This window comes from Maniola hyperantus, chromosome 12 (genome assembly GCF_902806685.2).
Source record: "Maniola hyperantus chromosome 12, iAphHyp1.2, whole genome shotgun sequence".
Taxonomy (NCBI): domain Eukaryota; kingdom Metazoa; phylum Arthropoda; class Insecta; order Lepidoptera; family Nymphalidae; genus Maniola; species Maniola hyperantus.
The window spans coordinates 10,848,535-10,857,476 of NC_048547.1; positions in this window are offsets into that span (position 1 = coordinate 10,848,535).

Consider the following 8,942-nt stretch of genomic DNA (forward strand, 5'->3'; position numbering starts at 1 on the left):
ATTCAATGATATGAAATCGGACAACAGTGACCCCGACCTTTTAATCTTTATTTATATATCACTAGCTGATGCCCGAGACTTCGTCCGTGTGGACTTAGAATCTTTAAATTCCCGTGGAAACTTGATGAAGCAAGCTATCTCTGTACCAAGTAGTTACGTATAGCTGTTTTTTTTAACAAAAATAGCAAGCTAACGAGCAGCCGGGTCACCCGATGTTAAGTGATTAACGCCGCTCATGAACATTTGCAGCACCGAAGGAACCGCCAATGTGTTGCCGGCCTTTCAGGAATTTGTTAGTCCGCCCCTTGAATAACCCCATGTTTTAATCTAGTGGGAACACCGCCGCGCCAAAGGAAATTGATTCCGCCACGATAAGTTGAGGTGATGCTTAGATCGTCGTCCATGTGGATTTAGTTTTTTTTAAAGCCTATGTCCTTCCCCGGGATGCAAGCTATCTCTATACCAAACGTCAAAATCATTATTCAATCATACATTTCAGATAACCGAGGTATTCAGACCTAGGATATCCTCATTCCTAACCATTGATGGTTGGAGTGTGACAGATCGAAATTGATTCTAACCCAATGATGCTACTCCGAAATACATACTTCGACACATTATTTTTCAGGGATTAAAGATTTCCTTCACTATCTTCGAGGGCGTGTATCTACACATCCTGGAAGTAACTAGGTAACTTTGAGACCTGTATAATGAAAGTCATGTACAAAGTGTCGACGGCTTAAATCCCATAAACACCATATACCTACCTAATATTATTACTAGCTTATTCCGCGTAGACTACACAAATATCAAACCCCTATTTTACCCTCTTGGGGGTTGAATTTTCAACTATCCTTTCGTAGCGGATGTCTACGTCATAATAGCTATCTACATACCAAATTTCAGCCCAATCCGTTCAGTAGTTTGAGCTATGCATTGATAGATCAGTCAGTCAGTCACCTTTGAATTTCTAAAGTTTATTGATTGACTGTCTAAAGTTTAGATAATAGTACACAATATGCAGGCCTTGAAATAGCTGTGTCTTAAGGACTTACTTAAAGCTATGTACAGTTACTTTATCTTACGTATAGGAAGCAGGAACCAGTGATTCCTAATCGTGAGGGAATCTCCAATAAAACAAAACAGTACGTTTCCGATTCCCCTGAAAGGCCCTATGAAAAAGGATCCCTGATGGGTTCGAAACTAGTCAGGCTAACGCCGACTAAATACGTTAGTAAAGCCGGTTTGTCATCAGTACCCATATTATAAATGTGAAAGTGTGTTTGATTGTTTGTTTATTGGTTTGTTGGTTTGTCCTTCAATCACGTCGTAGCAGAGCAACGGATCAACGTGATTTTTTGCATGGGTATAGTTAAAGACCTGGAGAGTGACATAGGCTACTTTTTATCCCGGGAAATCAAAGAGTTTCTACGGGATTTCCCGCGGGCATCGGCTAGTAGACCTACATATATAATTCAGCCGATCGTTTAGTCTTTAGTCTGTGGGGTACCTAATGTTAGTCAATGAGCAATTTTCGTTGATCGTGAACGAGCACGGGAGCACGGTCACAGTCACATGGCGCGGCGGCACCAACATCACAGACCTATTCAATTCAGTTTCTTCTCGCGCGTCCGTCGCGCTCAACGTATTGAGTGAATTCCAAGCTGAATACACGGACTGGTGCGTTTTTCTTTACAATTTTCCTACTTAATCATATAGCAATAAAGTTCGTTTTCAATTGGAATGTGAGTTAATTACTATTTAATTGCATTGATGTTTGAACTAAGTTATGCCCGCGCTCGTACCTATGTTATGCTATCAGTATTCTGTCGTGTGCTTTCTACAAAAAATTGCACTTCAAGCATCCTAAGGCAGTGCAATGTTATGCAGGCTATGCTTGGAGTGTAAATTTTTGATCAAGTCTAATTGGAATTTTCAATCTCGGTTTTAAGTTAAAAATATTTTGTTTTGTAAGTAAGTAAGCGCTAAGTTATTTTTCTGTTGCACAAGTCCAAAAACTAGCAAGTAGAGGTGCGATTCGTTCACATTGATATTTAAATAGATTTCTATGGTTAGGTAGTGCCTTGTTGCCTTTATGAAGTTACAATTGCGCTGCCTTAACAACGGCTAATTTAAACTTTACCTTGCTTCTTTTTATTTTATCATGTTTTCAACAACATCATAAAGATAAAATTAAGTATCGGGCCAAATGTTCAAAACAATTTATTAGGTAAGTTACACTTGTTTTGCTAAGTAGGTAGGTACCTACCGGTATTGTAGGTATAGTATACCTACCTACCTGCAGATAATATTATGCATGGTCTACGCCACAGAATACCAACGTCATAATAGTGCCTATACGTACCTAGTAACTTAGAGCAGCCATACAGGCAGCTTGAGCAGTTGACCTTTGAACAAACGCCGCAAACGAATCGTATACAGACGTGGTTCCATGTATGACAATGAAAGTAAGAATAAACCTAGTTCGCTATGCAGGCGCAATGATTCCTACACCAGCTGCTCGTGTATTGCGACTATTAGGGCCTACGCCCACAGACGGCACGGGTTGGTAGACTTCACACAGCCTTCAGAACATTATGGAAATTTTCCGGCAGTTTCCTCGCGATGTTTTCCTTCTCAATGCCCAATATCCAAAGAAATTATACTAAGTAGGCCTATAAATTCCTTAATCGGTATTATCCTACATATCTGCCATAGTTAAACTGTTTTAATTCATCATTACCAACTCATCAATGTCGAACTTACCTGTCCGAATTCAGATATCGAAAAGTCAAGTGAATCTACCGCTAGTTCTCAAGGCCACCTGTTAAGATATTTTTGTATCTAACACCTATCTGTAATCTCTGGTAATCTCCATATCTTGAAAGAGAAGTAATTCATCTTCATATGATGTCACAATCTGACATTGCTTGGAAACTCTCATTGAAGACTGATAAGTGTTATCGGCGACAGAACAGCACGTTTGACGGCAATGATTTGTTAAGATCTTACGTAAGGTCTAAGGTCTTAAACCGGTCCTAATCTTAAGGAAAATGATCTAGAAATTAATAATGTTCCGGTGGGCGCAGTATAGATACGCAAGAAATAGAGCCTAGCTAGGTAGGTAGGTATCTAGAAATTACATCGTAGTTACTTCCTTATCTACGACAAAAACAAAATGACCTTTTTGTGGCTCCAATAACGTCGGTTTTTTCTGAATTCGCTAGCAACAAACAGAATGACGATCGTAATCACGATTAATTGGCTGAAATTCTTTGTGATCGGCAAAATGCATGACTCAGAGACGCCTTTTCCACTCTAAGCGTAAAGCTTGTGCTAGGACTTAGGAGTAGGTAGGTACGACAAGTGCAACGGGCGGGGTTTGAACCGCCGACCTTTCGGATTTCAGTCCACCCTTTTAACTACACTACTAGGCTAAGGCTTTTTCTACCTAAACTACCAATAGGTACCTACGATTGAACTTAACGATAGCTAAACATAACGTAAATCCCAGTAGGCACTGAAAAAAAAAATATATATATATATATATCTTTATTTAACAAAAACACGTTATTTTGGCGTCGGTTACTAGTGGTCTCCACACTAGGTTAAACCTGTGACGTGGAGACCATATATGATTTCCTAGTGGGTTTTACTGAGGACTAGGAAAGTTTAGCGGTTAGAATATTTTATATAATATTACTAATTACAGTTACAAAGATACAAACAAATATAATATGATGATGAATGAGAGGAGTGATAAATAAATAAACAAATATCTATTTATAATATTATATGTACAATAAACAAATAGACATTTATAATATTATATTTATTGCACATTAGGTATTTAGGTAGGTTACAAAGCATAAGTAGTATAGTTTTAAATAACATATTATATTATAGCTTTTTTGCCGAAATTATTTCGGCAAATTAAATACTCTCAGCATCATTATAGTGATTAGTGATTATAATAAACGTAGGTTGTATGGCTACAAGTAGTTTTTAATCTTATCATAATAAAATACTGAACTCAGTATTCTTTGTCAGTAGGTACTCATTAAACGAAATCATGTGATAAAATGTAAGATAGAAATGCCGGTAAAATTTTTGTTAAGATTCCTCTGAATCTTTGAAATTCCTACTGTCTTTTATATACTTACCTACTCATCTTTCAATTTTCGACTTTGAACGAGAGCTTTCTTTCATGTTACTTTATCTCTTCTTCACAATCAATCAATCATCAATTAATCGTATTTTATTTGTTGTAAAAAAAATACTTACTTTTGATTGAACTGTTATCGCAATAATAAATAATCTTCTTTCATTCATCTACTCTTCTTCATCAACTGAATGATGTATCTAACTTGATAACATGGCATCATTTCCGGTTACTTTAAAAAACAACTAGACTAAAAAATCATTAATTTGATCATCATCAAAAATGACTAATGTTGTAGCCAACTCAAAACAAATATTGGGCTAAGGTTCGGCACAGTGATAAAATATGCAAACACCTGGCACAGATTAATTTCTACCGCTTTTTAGGGTTCCGTACCCGAAGGGTGCCAACGGGACCCTATTACGTCCACCAAATACCAAAATTTCAGGTTTGTCGCCTCGTTAACGAGCTAGAGACATCTGTGGCACGCGGACAGATAGACAGATAGACAGCAGAGTGAAACTAATAGGGCTCCGTTTTTACCCTTTGGATACGGAACCCTAGAAATTGCCCTAATATTTTAGTTATATTATGAAACCTATAGATTACGTAATTGTGCAATAAGTAAACATGCGATAATCTAAATAACTGCTAATGTTTGCCCATTATTTTGCCGTCATCGTATAGGTATAGTCCGCGACAGGTCGAGATGGCAATCGGGGTATAGGCGGGGGGACGCCCCGTACAGTGCACGTCACCCGCGCTCGCCCGCACCGGGTTAGCGCGGGAGCTGTGCGAGTATGCGGAGCGTTCCCTCCCCGATTGCCATTTCAACCTGTCGCGTACTATAGATACCTATCCTACCTAATCGCCTAGATTTAAGTACCTAGTACTGATTTTAGAACACTAACCAATTGTTTACCTACCTACCTACTGGTGCTTTGTTTATCGTTGAAATTTACACATTCAAATGCATCGGAATTTTCGCTTTTATACTTTGTTACCTACCATTTGCAACACTATCCATACTCATATTATAAATGCGAAAATTTGTCTGTCTGTCTGCTAGATTTTTACGGCCCAACAGTTTAACCTCCTCATTTCTAATTTGATCAAATCCATGTTACGACACGACAATATCCAAAAGGATCTGATAATCATCATCAACAACCGATAGACGTCCACTGCTGGACATCGGTCTCTTTTAGGGACTTCCACACGCCACTGTCTTGCGCCGCCTGAGTCCAGCGGCTCTCTGCGACTCGCCTTATGTCGTCCGTCCACGTACTGGGGGGTCTTCCAACGCACCTCGCACTGGAAATCGCCATTCCAGCACCTTGGGACCCCAAGGTCTATCGATTTTTCGAACTAAGTATGCGCCCTGCCCTGGCCCAATGCCACGTCTTCAGCTTCGCCACCCGCTGAGCTCTGGTTCTCCTACAGATCTCATTTCTGATTTGATCACGTAGAGTAATGCCAAGCTTAGCTCTCTCCATCGCTCGCCGAGTGATTTTGAGCTTTCTAGGAGGCCCATAGTTAACGGCCATGTCCTGGATCCATAAGTCATCACTGACAACACGCACTGTTCTAAAACTTTGGTCTTCAAGCACTGATTGATGATCTGATAATAGCTTGCTATTTTTATAGCTCATTTGTTTTTGATGTAAAAGTTAATTTAAAAAGCTTGTTTTACTAAAGGACTAGTGTAAAACAAAGGTCAGTAGGCATGTCGGAAGCGGGAAGTCATGCCGGAAGCACACTTTATGGATGGCTGGTCTGTACACGCGTGAGACCGTGGCCTTTCAAACATTGTCACACTCACATCCAATATGCATTTTATATTTATGATACCAGGAACCACCAGCTAAATTTGCTATAATCCACCAAAATGGATGTATGGTTTAACGTTCAGGATGCGATATGCACCGCCCGCCCTTCCACTACTTTAAAAGCAGGAAAATCAAGCAATATGCACTACCAACACACAACACCAGACAACTCTTCTAGAACACACTCAACGCACGTTTCACTCCGACAGCTACCATCTGGCTGATGAAAACACTCCAGTACCAATCCAATCCATCAGCCTGTTTGCGTCCATTGCTGGACGCCTTTACAAGAGCGCGCCATCAAACACGGTCCTCTGGCTTTCTCATCCGTCCACTCCACACCACCTTCAGGTTATCGGTCCAGCGAGCTGAAGTCGTCCCACACTGCGCTTACCGGTACGCGGTCTCCATTCCAGAACACGTCTGCCCCATTTGAGTGATTTTAAACGTATTTTCAGGAGTAAAAAGCGATTTGCAAGTTGTCACGACAGAGTGACTTAACAGCAAAAAATGGCATTGGCCTTGCATGAGGTTGTGATAATAATTCCTGCTTCGCTGACTGACCAAAGAGGCGTAAGAATGCCATAATAGAGTGCAACGTAGAGTTACATCGAATCATATTAAAATACACACTAGTTGAACGCCGATCATGCAGCAGTTTCCAAGCTACATATTATTAAACCCTACACAACGGATGCGAATACAATGAAATTCTACATCGCGCTACAGAAGTTTTCACGCTTGAACGATTGTACAACTTTCGACTTTGGTAAAAAAAAACAGTCTGAGCAGCAGAAATGTATCTCGAGTGATGTTGTTATTTGGCACCAAAAATATTGCAAAGACGCATTTGAATGGAGTGGAGCTGAAATTACCAAAAATTAAAAGAAGCGGATTTAGATAGAGAAATTTTCGCATGTCTAGAAAATTCAAGTTCAAGGATAGTAGGTACACGATGATGACGGTATAGTGCAGACTATAAATAGTCTTCCGGGAGAACCAAGTATACCCTCCCTGTCCCTTACATGGGATGCAGTCATCCAGTTCATCCTTGCGTCTCGGCAAAGCATAAAGCTAACAGATTACACAACGAAGATCAAAAGTCACCTGGATTTTACCTAAAGGTACTTACTTATTATAAGGTAGAGTCTGGCTAGCGAAAGAAGAGACTGGAAAAGCGCGGTAAATTTAAAAAATATATGGATGGCAGCCCCAAAATTAGTATGACAGACCTGGAATAACCTACTTTGATACTTTAGGATCGCTTAATTTATTTATGTTCTTCCAGGTCTTTCATACTAATTCCGGAGCTGTCACACTGATATTTTTTAAATTTGCCGCGCTTTTCCAGTCTCTTCTTTCGTTAGCCAGACAGGAAATGTGAAGTAATAAGTAATCTGGTAAACAAGTTTTCGTTACGAGATTCCTTGAACAATAGAGCAGCTGGTATCTGTCTACGAACGTTTGATTATTATGAGAGATTAATTCAAGCGAGATAAATCATCTTTGGCATGAGTATAACAGATTTCATTGCGGCACGGGATCTATCAAAGGGGATCCTGAAGGCCAAAGTCCCCGTTGAAATATTTAGTTGAGGTATTGTCATACACACAGTTACGGATTATCCCTAAGGCAAACTAGGCACGTGCCTAGGGGCACGAGATCACGAAGGGGCGCGTGCGATTATGTAGAGTTGGGTTTCTATGCAAAATCTTGGAGTGACCGCCTCTTCTTTGATATAGCAAAGTGTGAAGTCTTCACTCGTTCACTACGTATAATTACCAACTACCAGCTATGCAATTATAATACGTGACAGGTCGAGATGGTAATCGAGGAGGAAACGCCCCCACACCCACACAGCCCCCGCGCTAACCCGGTGGGGGTGAGCGTGGTTAAAGTGCGTGTGAGCGGGGCATCCCCCCGCCTCATATCCCGATTGACGTCTCAAGATGTCGTTGACTAAGTAAACACGATTCATCGTTCTTTCGAAATTAGTTAGTATTTTTTTATATGGCTGCTAGAGGAGCACCCATGAGATGCTTGCCTAGGGCGGTCTCGACATAATCCGCCTCTGCATACACACTTACTACCCACAGAGTAGGATTTATATACCTACCTACTACCGTCTGCCATTGAGCGCATTGCCTAACTGCGATCATCTCAATCGAAGTTGTTAGGTACATTGTTATCAAGTCTAACTTATGTACGAGTTACCTACATTGAGTTAAAAGTTAAATAAAAAAAACAAATGAAGCAATTGCTAACCTTGAGCCCTCGTGATGCAGTAAGGTGATTCGCTTGGCAATCTTGCTCTTATTCCGATAAGTATGTTAGTACCTACCTGCCTATATCTTGAACTAGAAATTGCTTTGAAGTGTACAGCGGTTGTTGACAAGGTTGCACAAGGATAAGGTATTGCAGTAGGTAATAGAATGCCCAACTCGTAAGAGGTCCTGAATCGCAAAATATTTTCTAATTAGTTTTTTCTCATGGTTTGGAGTCCAAACCTCATCAAGCTTTATTAGGCATGATTGTCGTCAAGCGCAGAGACTGACTTGACATGGTCATTTTTTTAATGCAAGATGCCTATGCATTAAAAAAACGAGTTTCTCTGAGTCTGTAGCGTTGTGTAGCGTGCGTAACCGTGTTGGTCTAAAAATCCACCAATAAATAATTTATATGAAATATTTCGAAGTTAACGATATTATGTTTCCAAGGAGAAAAACCTTTGAAGTTTGAAGCTGTTCCAGGCAGGTGCAAAAAAATTGGGCACAAAGATAAATTCCTGTTGTAGGTATAAATTATTCACATAACATTAGGTGACGCGGCTGTTTGTTTGCTCGATATTTTTATTTTAAAAAATCTTACTAACAACCTATCTAACGACTTTAGAAAAGGGAAAAGTTCTCAGTTCGAATTTTTATTTAAGTTTTTGTTGCAGAACCTTGAAC